Here is a 16758-nt window from a genome sequence, read left to right as displayed (position 1 = left end):
TTGTAAATATTTTAATGCTTGTTTACTAGAAGTAATCAAAGTACGTTTGACAAATATGGATATTGAAGAAATATTCATCTGTGGCTACTGGTCTAATTAAGTGATTATCTTACCTTGTGAAGTCCATTTTGCAACCTCATCACAAAATGGGCCGGCAGGTTATTATATTGCTCCCATGACTGAATGAAAGACCGAGTCACATTTATGTAATAAAAGCCCGACAACAGGTCAGACCTAGTAACATTTCTGGATCATTTTCAACAAAGCCTATGCAGAATGCTGTCATGTTAACATAAAGGCGACAGCAGCACAATATCACCATGAAGAATAGGAGAGACACCGAAGCTATGTCATGTCTATTTGAATAAGATTACTGTAATTAAAAAAGAAACCAGCGTATTATCAGCACATCCAGTTTTTAAATCGTCTTTTCTCACATCATGTCAGTGGGAAAATCATTTTACACCACCATCACCTTACAAGACACAACTCAACATCTTGCATTAATATCCATCAGTGATGAGGTTTGGCTTATATCTGTATGTATTAATTAAAAGTAGAACATTGTAACCATGGAGTTAGTTCACTAAGATAAGCAGGGGATGGTCCAAACGTCACCACAGAGGGATACAAAAGGCATAACTTGATGTAAATAAAGAGCATCTTGACAATTCTAGATACAGCCACATTGTATCGACCGAGTCTTATTAATCTTTTTGCACGTTGTAATTTCCTCATACGTCCACACGCACCTCCTCTCACCTACTGTACCTGACATTTCCGTTCAATCCAGAACAGCAAAATGTGGAAACACGAGGAGCGTTTGGATCGCGTGTTTTCCCAACGTCCTCTTTTATTCGTTGAATCTGTTTCCATTGCTATGTTATTTGAATGTCAAACTTTTTCAAGCATACGAACCTCATTGCAATATTTAGTTAGGGGGGCAAAAAGACTTACATTGAATCCAGGTGTGGAAATAATCATAATGTGTCACGCCCCAGATGTAATGATTGTTTTTTTTTTTGCGTCTTCATTCTCCTGCTGTCACAAGACAAGGTGGATATCTGCACTGTATTCAGCTGGAAAATGCAATGTTATTTCCAGTCAAGACGAGTGATAAGAGAGAATGTGCTGATGTGCTGTGCACAGTTGATCAAAAAAAAGCACATCACACAGAGCACTCCATTTCATGTGCTTCAAACAACAGATAAAGACGCAAGCTGTGACTGCATTGCATTACATACTGGGGCTACTGTCAGAGAAGAAAATTGTGTCTCTGCATTATTCCTTATATGATTGTTGAATGGTGATACAAAATGGTGACTTTCTCTCCTTCCCTTATTATGAAAAGCTGACATCAAAACCTGGCATTGATGGTTGATGTTTTCAACATGTGATAGTTTGTTTCTCCTGCCATGGTCTATTTTTAAGTCGTGTCTGGTGGTGACATCATGTCGTCTACATCTGGTTAGTTACCTGCAGTGAAAAACACTCTTTTTCAACGGTATAATACTGCAGCTAATAGACTTACCTTTCCTTTGGGGGTCTGCTCTACTTTCAGTTGCCACTTGCTTGTCCTACTTTAGCCACCTGCTATAGGCTTCTTTCAGGCTTTTTCTAAACTTTACATTTATTCATCTTTACTACAATAGGTGTGAACGTTTTTTGGATTTCATTTTTCGAATCAAAAAACCCTCTTTAGTCTAGTTTAGTCCTCTATGTTAAAAGTAGTTTGTCCTGCGTATTTCCCCTACCCTTGTGTGGTCTAGAAATAGAAAGTGCCGAAACACCCAAATTAAATTCATGAAAAGCGTTTGCACGTTTCATCATTACTTTACTTCATAATCTTAAGACTACATCCACATATTTCAGTCAGTTTGTGGCACGCAAGCTGTCACATTTTAAAGTTGATATGATGAAAATATTAGCAACAAGGTGTACAATATGCATCCAACACAGAATGAGCATTTATTATTCATTTTCTGGGATACATCATATCAGCACCAATATTAGCTGGACCACACACATACTAAATTATGACTGAAACTCCTCATTCCATGGTTCTAACCAATATAGTAATCTGAGTTAAATTTCACACACAACTGTAAACATGGTGAATTCTGTGGTAGCAGAGTAAATGTTGATGGAGCAACAGCAGCAACAGTCACATTTTAATGTCTCTTCAAGGGACAATCACAGACAAATAAAAACAACATCAATGCTGGGAAGAAACAGTAGAGGCCTTTCAGCGACCCACTGAGAGCTACCATTAATATCACGTTAGTGAAACATTCATTACAGTCTCCTTTAAGCGTTCAGAATGCTTGGCAAGACAAGCATGTAAGAATATTACACTGTCCTCAAATTTCTTGAAGATAATTTACAGTCAGTGAGAGGCAGGAAGTTATGGATTGGTCTGGGACCAGTGTTTAGTCTGCCATGTATCTCAGCTGAGGCCCAACAAGAGAGTCTGACTTTTTGTAAGTCTTTTCTCTCTGATTCTTTGTTAATCAACAATAGGATTTCGAATCCTCTGTTCCCCACACACCCCAGGCTGCACAGTTCATGGCCACATTCATTATTGCCACAGACAGTTATATGTAAAGGGAATGTTAATCTGAGATGGTTCATAGATAGGTGTATAAAAAAAATCAATTCAAAAGCATCTTCGCATTTTCCCTGGCCTTTATACCAAGTACAGTCTGAATCAATCTGCTATTACCGCTAGCCTCGTAATGTTTTATTCTTCCATTTTCATCCTTGCTACATTTTCAACAACTCCCAAACCATGTCCCTTTTGTCCATTTGGCAATAAAATATAATTGCCCCCTGGTTCAACATTACTGATACTACTTTCCTGCATTACACTTCATTTTTATCATCTGTAGCTTTCCTATATAAGTCCCAATTGAGCCACTGTTTAACATCCATTGGGGTTTTACAGGACCAGAGTATCTTGCACACAAATGGGCAGAACAGAATAGGTTCAGTTAGATGTTAGCCAAGGTATAAGTAGTTCAGTGGTGCAGTAATGCAGCAAAGTTGCACGATAATGAGCTTAGGTTCTTTTTTTTTTTTACTCCCCAAAGAGTAAAAAAGGATAATTTGCATTAGGACAAAAAAAAAACATTGTTCCAGGGTCACAGTGCCCCCAAAGGTCAGATCCAGACAAAAATAACCGCACATGAAAGGAAACTGTAACAATAGCATGTTCTCACAATATCATTATTTTCATTCTGTTGTCTTTTAGAGCTGACTTATGTCTTGCTGTCAGAGTTGAGTCACATAAATACCAAAAGCTCGTTGCTGTAACAATTACACAGTAAAAAATGTCCACCCACCATTTGCCATGATCAATACCTGAGGGAAGCGTGAAAGTGAGATGGCTCCCTGGCCCTGTTCTACATCAACGTATGAATCCATCATTTTAGCACTTCCCCATATTATTGATTAACTAATCCACTCGGAAGCTTAGCTCTCCTTCTCCCTGGCTCACTGACTTACTATAACTTAATAGATCCCTTTGGGAATAGTATGCACTGAACTGTGAGACAAAATGTCAGGCTGCGATTGGCCCCGTGAAGACCTGCGTAAATGAGAGGAGCCTTGGTGCTTGGTTGTATATCCTGGCATGTTCAGAAAAGTGGAGCGTTGAAAGAGAGTAGAGGAGGGAAGGAAGCTGGAGGATGATTACGGGGGGAACAGGAGACTAAGTAAGAGGTGGAGGAAAAGATTTTAGGGGTTGATCAGAGCCAGGCTGAGCTAAGCTGGGAGCAATAAAGCTAGGATGTTTGAGACATACAGCAGCTATTTACAATTTCAATTCTGACCTCCTACTAGCCTAGTTTTCATTCAAATGTATCACAAATCTAAACCACAATATTGAATTTTCCTCGCTGTGTGCTGTTAAATGAATACTGGGATTCAGTGAGATCAGCATTAGGTGGTGCAAGGCACCAGTGGCTGTTGATACATGGTCGGTGTTTGTTTCTGCTTCCCATATTGTAATAATATTAGCCCCTTGCACTAGTTTGAGTAATGTGTAGTTTCCTCATCAGTCCTCACACCAACCTTCCTTCCACCAACTTTTGTACCTCCCTCAAGTTTTGTTATATTATTATTATTTTTTGTGCTTCATGTATCTCTCTGCCTCGAATACAAAATACTACTAACAAACACTATCTATGACTATCATAGAAACCTTCAACGTCACCTTTTTGTCTTATTACTTGAGATGAATTAGTTTTAGTTATTAAATAGATAGCTGCTAACATTTGCAATATAGATATTGTTTGATTTAGACGATCGCATTATACACCTGGATGTAATAAATGTTCAGCCATTTAGGTCATTTTGTTCCAAAACTCCAAAATCCTTCCCGAAAGTGATGAGGCTAATGTTCTGCACCAAGATGGATAAATCATTTTTGATGTCATGGGGGATATTTTCATCCTTTCCTGGTCAAAATGGCAGTGGCAACAGAGCAAACAGTGCAGCCCATATGTCCTTTTCCCTTGCAGTCTTCTCCAGCTGTCATAGGTCTAACTCAGGGTTATCTCCCACAAGGTCACAGCTGGATCACTGCCAACCTGAAAAAGAAGAAAAAAAGAATCATCACTCAGTGCCTGGACCTTCCCAACTTGTCAGTGTTGAGGAATCATGCCAAATTACAAGTATAAGGCTTTTTATGAGAACTTGTTTGGTTAGGTGAGTGTTCCTACAGAGAAACCAGTGGCAATTGCTCTAAGAAGCTGCAGCTTCCTCTAAAATGAAAGATGTACTGTGCTGTATTTACATTTCAATACTTAGCATGCACACATGCGAATGGAACGTGTCACAAGTTCATTCAGAATCAGCTGCTTATGACGGATCGTGTAATACGATTTTCACATTCCAGTAGCAGCATCTACATTAAAACCATCCATCCATCCATCTTCTACCACATTAAAACCACCGCGGCAAAATCGCCACTTCCGAGGAAGCTCGGCCTCCACGAATGTGGATGGGGAGGTTGGGTGGGCGTGGGCGCTCGGCTTCTGCATGATGATTGGTGGTGCTCTCTGAAAGGCGGAACCAGTTTTTGATTGACAGTGTTGCAGAAACATATACGACAGTGGAGCCTTTTCTGCCTCAGTCTTGTGTGCATTTCAGTTTTACATAATTATCACATTTCCTTGTTCTTGTTGTTTGTTTGCAGAATGTATGTAAGAATGTATGCATAGATGACTGGACCTGAAATGTTTCAAAGACCAGCAACCACCACTGTTCCCAATCTGATGCAAAGCCTACAGTGAGAGCATTTCAGGCAAAACCCCAACCAGAAACCACAATCCTTTTTACCACTACTGAGTAAGACCCCAGGATATCCAAACTCATCCACTTAAAGCCTCTGTTCTTTTATCTCGATTGGGGAATGGAGTCTCAGTTTTGGAGGCATAGCTTCACATCCACACAGCATCATTCACAGCTGCACATTGCTCCAGTGCATATGGGCCGAAGCTTCAATGAAGTCAAACGGGCTCCGATCCAAGAGCACCGTTGCTGAACAGCATGTCAATAGTTCAGGGAGACTCTTACCCAAGTCTACCACCTTGCCACTGAGGAGCTTATTGACTACTCCAGTGTCTTGAACCATGGAGATGAACTGAAATCCTCCAAATCTTCCAAACTTTCCCCCTGTTTAAAGAGCTTCCCTTTTGGATTTAGGAGTTTCTCAGAGTACGTTTTCCACCATGAACATATTTTCACCAATGACGACGCCAAAATCTCGTTACATAAAAGCTATGCACAGAAGGTGCTCCTCCACCAACAGGAATCCCACCAGGAAACAGTCCCTCCTGTTTCTAAGTGCTTTATTGTAGTAGATAGTTTGTCTTATTACATTTTTTTTTACTAATAATGATAATAATAACAACTATATTCTGTGTCCGAACAAGCCAAGTCACTATGCTGATATTTGCAATACAAAACATTACTTTGAGTCTGTGCTTTTTCTGCTGCCACGTTAGGAGCGAATATTGGTTTAAGTATTTCTTATGTAATTAGTGTCTCAATTGCTTGACTTATCACTTATGTCACAAAATGGTGAAATATACCTCAGAGATTGACTTCATTATGATTTATTTATCAAAATATAAAACAGCAAATCCTCACATTTGAAGAGCGAAAACCTGAAATTTAGAATACTTTCACACATTTAGATTCAGCGAGGCAAGTATACGCTCAGCCCAGGTGTATTATTTCAGAATTATAGCCAGACCTTTTCATAATTTGCCTTAAGAGGAGATCCTGAAAGTGCCCTGCAGCTGCAGTTAACTTGGCAACAAAATGGTTCTTATCTGGAACTCCACTCAGTAAGTGTGAGCTGGCTCTAGAGGTGAGAGACAGAGAGCCATGGATCTCTCAGACTGCTGTGCTAATTAAAGGTATCAGTCATGAGAGATGCATGTCAGTTTAGAAGATGAGGACACAAACTGGGGCCTCATTTGTCACCGCCCAGATTTATATCCAATAAGAATTCAATTGCTTGGCATAAATGCACAGTTTGATGTATTGTGCGTGTAGTGTGCATGTGTGTCTGTGTGTGTGCGCGTGTCATGGGGAAAGAAGGGGGAGGAGAGGAGTCTAGGAAAGAAAGCCAAGAACAGCAGAGTGGTAAAACATGGCAGTATTGCCTCTCCCATTTCTCATTCTCTCTCCCTCTCATTCTCACACACACACACAAAAAGTGCTTAAACCCACCACAGTGACTTGTCCATTGAGAAAGATCATTCAGTGTCAGATTACATGGTGTAGAGGTGGAGAAGACTGGGTCATGAAAAAAAAGCTTCATTATGTAGTGAGTCAAAGTGGTGAGTATCCACTGCTAGAGCTGGAGGATGATGAGCAATATGCACATCTTTTAACAAATATCCACCCACCATCATAGTTGTTACATTTACATTGTCATTGAACAGACAACCAGGCACATTGAGGGTGCTTTTTTAAGAAAAAATTCTCTATTACTTAATGTCTGAATAGATCTGTTTTCTCTCTTGATAAAGTTGCTGATAGTCTAGGTAAACAGCTGTTATTTTCTGTGTTTGAGAGCATCACATGGGTAACAGCTTGATAGCCATCTGAGGAGGTGATGACAGTTTAGACTGTATGGGTTGTGCTGCTGGTTATGAGCTGATTCTTCATGTTTGTGCCACTTCCTCCCCACGTCTAAACGTTTTGTTTCCTTTGGCATCTTTCTCTTGCTCTGTTTCTCCATCTGCTCTTGTCAACATCCTACTCAGTCTCTCTCATTTATTTGATGTTTAGTTTTCCTTTTATTGTCACATAGTACGCAATAGTAGTGCTATCTTCATAGTACTCCACTAATATGTTGGCTTTATTTTGAGTTTGGTTCGACTAACTCAAACACACATTGTTTTGAAAAGGAAGTTATATTTGCAACAAAGGAGTTGTGTCAAAGGTAGGCAAAGCAGGCAAATGCCCTTGAAAACAACAATTTTGAGAGGACCACCTTAAATTCTATGATGTACAGGAGACAATAACACTATGGTCAGGAACCCCTTAATGAGGCCCATTGATGTACAGTACACAGTGCTCAAGGTTTCTTTTTATTTTTATGCTGCCCATTGCATTAATTTTCAATTAACAGAGTATAATAATGTCCAAATAAGTATCAAACATAATTTTCTGATATAACATGTACTTAAGTATGAGAAGTAAAAGTATAAAGAAAGTGAGGAATTACAATTTTGAATATGACATTTATTGTGGCTTCTTGACAATGAAAGCATAATAGCTACAGGCGAACAACTGAAAACAACAGTAAAATGAACCTTCTGTCATGAATGGCGACAAGCTCTCTCTCTCTCTCTCTCTCTCTCAACTTCCCTGCGTCTGCTTCTATTTTTGAAACTTTTTGTAACTTTTGGAGTTTGTGGAGCTTTTGGAGTCTGTGGAGCTTCTAGACACACTATGTTTTAATTCAACTCGGAGACGAGATCTGCGGTTTATCTGCGTGAGCTCGCTAGCTCACCAGCTCACCGGTTGGCCGCTCAGCTGACACAGCTGATTGCTGAAACCCGGCGTCCGGAGTGTACAACAGAAACCCGGAGACAGGAGACCAGAAACCCAGAGACCAGAGCCTCGGTGTCGGACACGGTAAACAACGAGCCACTGGTCTATTTTAAGTCCACTTGAAGCCGAAATCTGCGGCTTACAGTTCGGCGGCTAACAGCTGGTGCCGCTAAAAACTAGCGACAACAAACAGGCATTACTAACCAACTCACCTTTTATTTACTAGTAACAAGTCACGAAGACGACATGTATCGGAGTAAAAGTATACACCTTTTATTTAGGAAATGTAGTAGAGTAAAAGTAAAAGGTATCAGAAATATAAATAACGAAGTAAAGCACAGATATGTGAAAATTCTACTTACTTTGTTACATTACAACACTGGCTCCATCCTCCAGGAACTGCTGACACACATAAGCTCAGGCGTTGTTAGGGTGCATTTACACCAGCCATTATCTCAATGGAACCCTAGTTCCAGCATGTCTGGTTCGTTTGGGGAGGTGTGAATGTGCAACAGAACTCTGATGTGCATCAAAGAAGGAACTCCGGTCTGATAAGAGCAGTCAGATTTATTATTTTTAAGGGGGTGTCAAATGCAAATAAAATAAATAGTATGGTTATTTTTTTCTTACTTAAAATAAAATAATTAAGTGGTGTTAGGGTTGTTTAATGTTTTGGAATTTGATTTCAAGCTTGTAAATTGTCCTTAAATAAAATACAATGTTGTAATACTGATAACAATAATTATAATAATAATAATGATCATAATAATGAAGTAGAAAAACACTAATAGACAAAGAGGCCTTCAGTCACTTGTCAAAAGTTCAGAGTTCAATGAGTGTGTGTTGGCATCAGCACAGCTGTTGCCAATGCTGTTGTAATTAGTGACACTCTGGCGTGACTGAGAGGTGACTGATTGACTGGCTTTGTGTTTTAATTCAAATGCACAGATGTAATGGCAAAGCTGAGCGAATATGTTTGTTTTTTTTCAGAGTTCATGCAAAAATGATGAACAGACAACAGTCAGAAGATTGGAGTCACTAGAAAAGTAGCAAGTCGACACACACCAGCGACTCAAACTCAAACACGACCGCTCCGCCAGCTCCAACCACAGCCTCCAGGGCCACCGGGCTCCTCTAACCACAGCCACGGCTCCGAGACACGCCGCTGTAATCAAAGAAACAGGTAAGAGCAAAGGCTTCTCAGGTGGTGCACCTCCACTTTGTTTTCTTGTTGTTTTTTTGTTCACTGTAACGTGCGCTTCTCCATAAACGGTTCATACACCAATATGTTGTGCTTATTCAGCCCCTTTTACCTGTCGAAATATGGGTAATGGGCAAGTACAAATCTTAACGTGCAGTATTTCAGCCTTGAAATGCTTCAAAATCACTTGCTTTCATTCGGGGGTGACATGTTTTATACATTTTAACCCTCTCTTCTCATTTTACCTGTAAAGCATGACTACACATAGTAACGTGCAGTACTATAGTTACTCAGGCTCCTGCCTTGTATCCAAGGGTATATTTTGCTTTAAAATCACATAGTTTCATTGGGGGGAATTTAGTTTGTATTAAAGCTCTCTCAGCCTATTTTACCTCTTAAAATACTTGTAAAGGGCCAGAGCAAATAGTTACATGCAGTATTTCAGTAGCCAGAGCTCCTGCCTTGTACCTGAGGGGATATTTTTGCTTTAAAGTCACTTAATTTCTTTGTAATGGTCACTTTTTACTGGTCAATTGTTGCTGTTTTTAAAATAGTTACTCCCTGGCCTGCTTTTTCATGCTGCTGATAAAAACATAGAGGCAAAGCCGAGTTAAAATCAAGTGTGCATCGAAAATATGGAATGGGATACATTTTTAATCAGGCTAGCAGTAGGAACTCAGGGGTGGCAGTGTCAGTCTTTTGGTTTGTTGGATGTACCATGACATATTGAAGGACGTATTTCGCTATTGGATGGAATGCAATGAAATGTTTGTTCAAACTTTTATGCTGTCCAGTGGATGAATCAGACTTTACTCTGATGTTTCCTTGGCCTTATTTTCCAGTGCCACGATGAGGTTGACATTTGTGGTTCAGAGTAAAATATCTTGATATATTGGATGGATTGCCTTGGCATTTGCTGCAGATATTCAAGTTCCTGACATGACTTGACATGCATGTAATAGAGGGATTTGCAGGCAATGCAGACGTTATTGGTTCACACAGAATTATTCCCAATGGCTTTATTTAATCACAGACATTTTGAAGCGCTCTAATGTTTGTGTTTTAAATAATTGAACACGTTCAAAACCAAAAATATACAATTGTTTAGGTTTTGGGACCTCAATTCTCAATGAAGGGAGTCCATGGTTGCATATTTGCAAAATGTAGACTTGAAACCCAGATGTTCCTGAAAATACACCACACAAAAAATAAGGTTGACCAGCTGCTTATTTGATCCTTGTGGATTGGATGCAATCAGGAGAAAATCGCAAAAAAACCCAGTATAGCTGATTGAAATCATGGCCTCAGCACTTGCATGCTCGTGCTTGACGCCGTAATACTGTATCTACTGCCGTGAAGAGATTCCTTACAGTGTGATTATGATGGAAGCTTTACATCATAATCACACTGTATAAAGGATTTTTTTTTTCTTCATGTAAGCATACACTTCAAAGTTCAGGTAAGTTTTGTGACTGTAAGGAGGATAAAGTGCTGCCAAAGTATCCGTCGTGTTCAAATTTCTTTGTCGCCAAGTCTGACTCCAAGCGTCACACTTTTGTCAATAATAGGGCTGCAATGACTATTGTCAGATTGATGTCGATTTGTCAGTGTGGAATTTTATTGTCGATGCATCATCCACCTAGCTAGTTAAACGTCGCATCTGGCAAAACGCGTTCAATAACTGCATTGCAGTACAGGAAGTACTGGGGGCAGTGGGTCTATTTCTCCTATTGTACTCACCAAGGAAGAAGAATGAATGGGCGGGAAAAGGAGGGTCTCAAATCTTTGCAGTTCCGATGATGCACCTCAATTTTTCCTGAATTTCTACATTGATACACTTGCATATAAAAAAATGCCCTAAAAAAACAAGGGTGTAGCTTACATACATAGCTGTATTAAAAATGACTACAGTGCCGCAGCACAATGGGTATTTTTTTTTTTGGTTTCTGTTAAACTGTACCTCAAATTGGTTTCTCTCCTCACTGTGCAGCTCGTCCATTTGTCTTGTGTTGCACAAATGCCAAAGTTCTCCCAGCTAATGTGTGCTCAAGTGAACTACCATCAGCTCCCTTGATTGGAATGCCACCCTGGATAGAGGTGAATGCTTTCCTGGCTTTTCTGTTGTAGTTTTTTCTCTGTTTTGACACTTTTATACATGAAGTGCAACACAAATGACTAGTTGGAATCTTTTAATGACCTGCATGTGATCTTATTTTTTTTTTCCTCCCTGGAAGCATACACAAAGGAGTCTGACACAGCAGGTGTTCTACAGCACACAGGCAAAAACAAATGGCTCCATCACCACTAGTACAGGTTGAAAGTACATTAGTTTGAGCACAGATAAATATACCTGCAGTGGTTTTGGTGTGAGGTAAGCAGGAGGAAACATGTGAGTTCATCTTGTGGTTATTTTTAACTGCAGCTTCCTGCCAGCATGAAGTTAGATGGGAGCTTGCAAACTTCCCCTTCACATTTGCTCCTGTAGCAGGCACACATAAAAATACCTACACACTGGTGCTGAAATTATTTGTAAATGAATCAATCAACAGAAGATAAGTCTGTTATCAAATGGCAAATGTAAATTATACAAACAGACTAAAAAGGAAATATACAATGTATTTGTTTGAAGCACCTCAGAAACAGCATTTACACACACACACTCACAGGTGAGATGCCACCCATGGCATTGGTCTATTATTAAAGAGCAATTTGGAGTTCAGTGTCTTGCGCAAGTTCCCTTCAACATGAGGGTAGGACATTGAACTGCCAACCCTGAGATACAAGTGGACACAAACCTGCTGAGCCAGGGCTGTTTCTTGATGATTTGTATTGCAGACTGTTTTTATATGGCTGTGCAAAACATGCAGTATGTCACAATACGACAAAAGGTTGCTTCAGCTCTTACGTACGTCATATAAGCACAACATTAAAATCTACTTGATGAGGAAGAGTCAGTACCAGTCTTTTACCATGGAGAGGCATTCAAGTAAATACAGACGGAAGGGATTTTTATTATGTGGCTACATCGCCAAGATAACAGCAAATACTCAGGCATTGTTAGAATTGACCATGATGTCCTTCATGGACACAATAAAATCCTGCTAAGGGAAAAAGCTATGGTCTAATGACTTTAGATGAGCACTGTATTCAGACACTGGTAATTGTGTGTGATGTATAGGGAAGACAGCTGTTCTTGTCACAGTTGAGTGATGTGTTGATAAGTCTGAAAGCTTTTAGAAGAGATTTGTCAGGGAGTGAAGAAGTATTGATCCGTGTGTGATAAGTGATGCTTGTGTGGCCTTTCTCATCCTTAGGTCAGCGTTCAAGCTGTCTGTCTTGAGATGTAACATTGGATTAGGGTTATATTTGCAATGTGACCTCTCTGACTGGCTCCTTTTGGACTTTAAACCAATAGTTTTGTGCATTTTATTAGGTGCTTTGTTTAAATGATTACCACACTTTTTGATGACACATGGCACTTGAGAGTAAGAGTATTTTCTGTGTTTTTTCCATATTTGGGGCACTTTATTTGTACTTTGCTGAGTCATTAAATTTACTAAATTCTTCAGACACCAAGTTTGCACTTCCTACTGTATTTCTAAAAGTTATTTTAAAAATAAAGTCTGACAAAGGCAACATCATAGGCCTTTTCATTATTTACAAGTTTTTTTGTTCTTTCGTGGTGTGTGTGTGTGTGTGTGTGTGTGTGTCACACAATCTCAGAGAGATCTTGTCTTGCACTAATTTTTGAGCGTCAGAGGCTAGAAATAGAATTCCCTATGTGTCAGCATCTCGGAGATGACTGATTTTGTTTTTTCTTTTTAACATCATGGTCGTCTGTTTGTTCCAGTTGACGTCATACAGCCCTCTCCTAAATGCATGCACGTTGCATAACTGAATCTCACACACCTCCGGGTGGAGATCTTAAAAGATTAATCTCTGTGTGCCTGCAGTCTCATCCCAAGTTCTCCTCATTTAGCATTTGTCTCCCAACTAATTCAGGCAAAGAAGGTCTGTAAAGGTCACAGTGTTAATCAACATCTACAATGAATTAATGATCCAGAGGAAACGGTTTGTTTTGAGTCACTCTTTTTTTCCTTTTAGTCTATAAAACACATTCTTTTGTTCATAATTCTGAGATGTTCCAGGTGAAGATCCTTTGTGTTCCCCCATAGGTCGTGTACCAATTGAATTGAACTGAATGACTTTTTTCCTCCCCCAGGGGGGAAACACACATTTACAACAGCTCAGTTAAAGTGACAAATGAAATGTGCAAGGGTATAATAAGTAAAAATAAAATAAAAACGTAACAATGAGAATAGAGTAAAATAAAATACAATATAGTAAACATTTCCAAAAAAATAAAAATATTACACAGCAATGCAAATAATAAGGATCTTTGTTAGCTAAACTTGTGCTGATCAATACATCCCTTAACAGGTCTAAGCTGAGACAGAATCTTAACTTCGTTTGGCACTTAAGTGTAATGCTTTTCAAATGTTTTCAAAGTAATGAATGTGGAACTAATGTCATCCATATCATGTGATTAAATCCACCAGTTGCTGCTGGAGGTGGTGGAGGTTTCAGGTCAATGTGCTGTGAACATACAAGCAGTATGTTCACTTCTGGAGACTTGTGATGAGGTCTGCATGCCACCTGGAAAAAAATATCACATTTAGTGTGAGTTTTAGGTCAGTCCATAATAACAATAGTCATTAGTTGACAAAAATATAGTTGCATGTGTATTGTAGCACATGCAGCCTATCGAGTATACAGCCATCACCAGCCTCCCACTTACAGAAATGTAGTTATGTGTACATATTTCCCGCCTGCAGGGGAAAACCTGGATAAAACTGTTCATTAAGCAGTAACACTCCCATTTCAAGTCCAGCAAGAACATTATTTAAGCGTGAAAACGACCAGTTTCGATTTGCATAATTGCAATCCTGCAGTGTTCTTGTATATGTAGAGAACTGCATTCCCAGCAATTACATTTCTGGCTTATTACCAGACGAATGCATTTATTAAGAAAGTGTTACTACTCATTAAAGCAATTTATGCCACAATAAAGGAGACTGTGGAAATTTCCTGTCATTCGGTTGCTGCCCCAAGTTGACGAGAGATCTCCAAAATAAAGATGTGATGTCATGCTGGAAGTCAAACACAGCATTGTCACTGATAGCTATGAGATAGTTGACGTGTGTGTGTATGTGTATGTATGTATGTATATATATATATATATATATATATATATATATATATATATATATATATATATATATATATTGATATTGATATTGATATATGTATGTGTGTGTATATATATTTATATATGTATTTTTTTATATATATATATATATATATTCGGGTTACCTTGCAAAATAGTTACCGTTTACCGTGAACCACTCACATGTGAAAATGCCATCTCTTCTCCATGTGTCAATTCACCTGTTGTTGACAGGTGAAATTAGTTGTGGTAGCTGCACCTTGTCAAGTCTACTGTGATAACTTGGACATCTGACTTAAATTCAAACTGTTCACAGAAGAAGGCTCTTTTTCCTGGATGAACGATTTCTTTCTTTCTTTCTTTTACACCCACTGCGGATCCTGTCAAAAGGACTATTACGTGCAGAGGCATCCTGGGTAAAACTAACAATTGTTCTGCTCTAGGGAACATGCAGAAGTGGAAAAGATGAGGACTGCAGAGTGTGTGTTTGTTAGTTTGTTCATTTATTCATTTATAAGGAAGAAAGGAAACATAAGTTGTAAGGGTCAGACCGGAAGGTACCATATGAATATGACAACTCAATACAGTGCTGTTAAGAAAATCCTGCTCATGATATTACATTTTCATGATTCTCATATTGTATTATGTTTACATTGTCTGAAAAGATGTAAAGTAAAGATGAATGAAACTTTATACTTAATTAACAGTATGCAGCCTTGTTGGGTAACTTCTTTTCATTACTCATTCCCAAATAAAACTGCAGTGAGAAGGCAACTTCAACAACAAGAGTGTTGATTTTCTCATCAAGGTGAACACTTGCATGCTACGATGTGAATCAACACTACCCTGCAAAGAACAAACAGCAGTGGGGCTTGGGGAATCTGTAGTTAGGAGTTCTAATCCTGCTAAAACAAGCTGTCATCCGATAATCAAACAGAGACTGGATCGATGGTTGTGGCGATCAACATGTCAACAAGCCCGTCCGATACTAACCACTCATTCAACATTGAAATTGACCGGTGCTGACCTATACATTGTCAAGCTTAGTTGTGACAGTCGGAGTTGGCGTGAGAAAAACAAAGCAGCTGTTTGAGGACTAATGTAACTATTAAACATTGCAGTGTAAGCACAAACACAAAGTGTATACGCAGCTTTGAAAGAACACCAATTTGTCCTCACTGCTGCTCTTCGGGGAGATGCCTTTTGCCTACTTTCCACAACAAGCGTCCATACACATTTATTGTGATATTTTCCAATGCAAACCTAAATGATGTTTAAAAAAAAGTAGACAAAATGTTTTAGTGAACTGCTACTTATAAACAGACCATCACTTTCCTCCAGTGATATTTGATGGTGATTTATCCCCGGTGCAGCAGCACCAGCAGGTGCAAAACACAGCAGCTCCTCAACATTCCACATTCTTTTAACCAAATATCATGACCTAGCAAAGTTTGTAGTCGCATGTTATTTTTTTTCCAATCAGACTAAAGTGGCAGCCAGGCGGTCCAGGACAAAAATAATCACTGTCAGTGCATGGCATGGAAGCTAGCCTCTTCTGATGTCACTGATCCAAAGATTTGTGGGAGCGCTCCAGGTCATTATATCCCACTGGAAAGTTAATCTCGCACCAATTAGTTCCAGCCCAGGAGGTACCACCGGGCACTGTGCTATGAAATGGTGGTATCCTTTGGGAAGCTTCCTACCACCACTCTCTTCCACCTTTTTTTTTTTTCATTTCACACATCGACTTCTACACAGTGAATCGTGGTCTTCCTTTCACACACACACTCTCTCCCTCTAAGGTTTTCTATATTGATCCAACCATCATTCTATTTTAGCTCTGCAATTACATCTGGTGATATTACCAAGGGTGTTACATGACTCTTCTAATTGGTGTGTCAATATGACGTCAGGGTTTTTTGCGACTGTGTGATTTGACCAGTTAAAGCTCCAGTGCATAACTTTTAGATAATATTATGTGTTGTTAATGTTCTTACTCTGCCTCTGTTTGGTCTTTATGAACAGAACAGAAGCGATGTAATATTATGCTGCATCCTGTATCTGAAAACTCTGCTCTGTCAAGCAATACTGATACCTGCCTGAGGGGGAGTTTGTGTGTATACTCTGGCAGCGTGGTGGGAAGACACATTTATTCCATCAAACTGCTGTACAATTGTGTTCCTTTGAGCAGCAGAATTCACTTCCGCAACTTTTCATGTGTTTTCAATCATACTCCAACCTGATCGTCATCCAAGCA

This window comes from Solea senegalensis, linkage group LG3, assembly GCF_019176455.1.
Source record: "Solea senegalensis isolate Sse05_10M linkage group LG3, IFAPA_SoseM_1, whole genome shotgun sequence".
NCBI classification, from domain to species: Eukaryota; Metazoa; Chordata; class Actinopteri; order Pleuronectiformes; family Soleidae; genus Solea; species Solea senegalensis.
Note: the sequence above shows the minus strand (reverse complement) of the source record.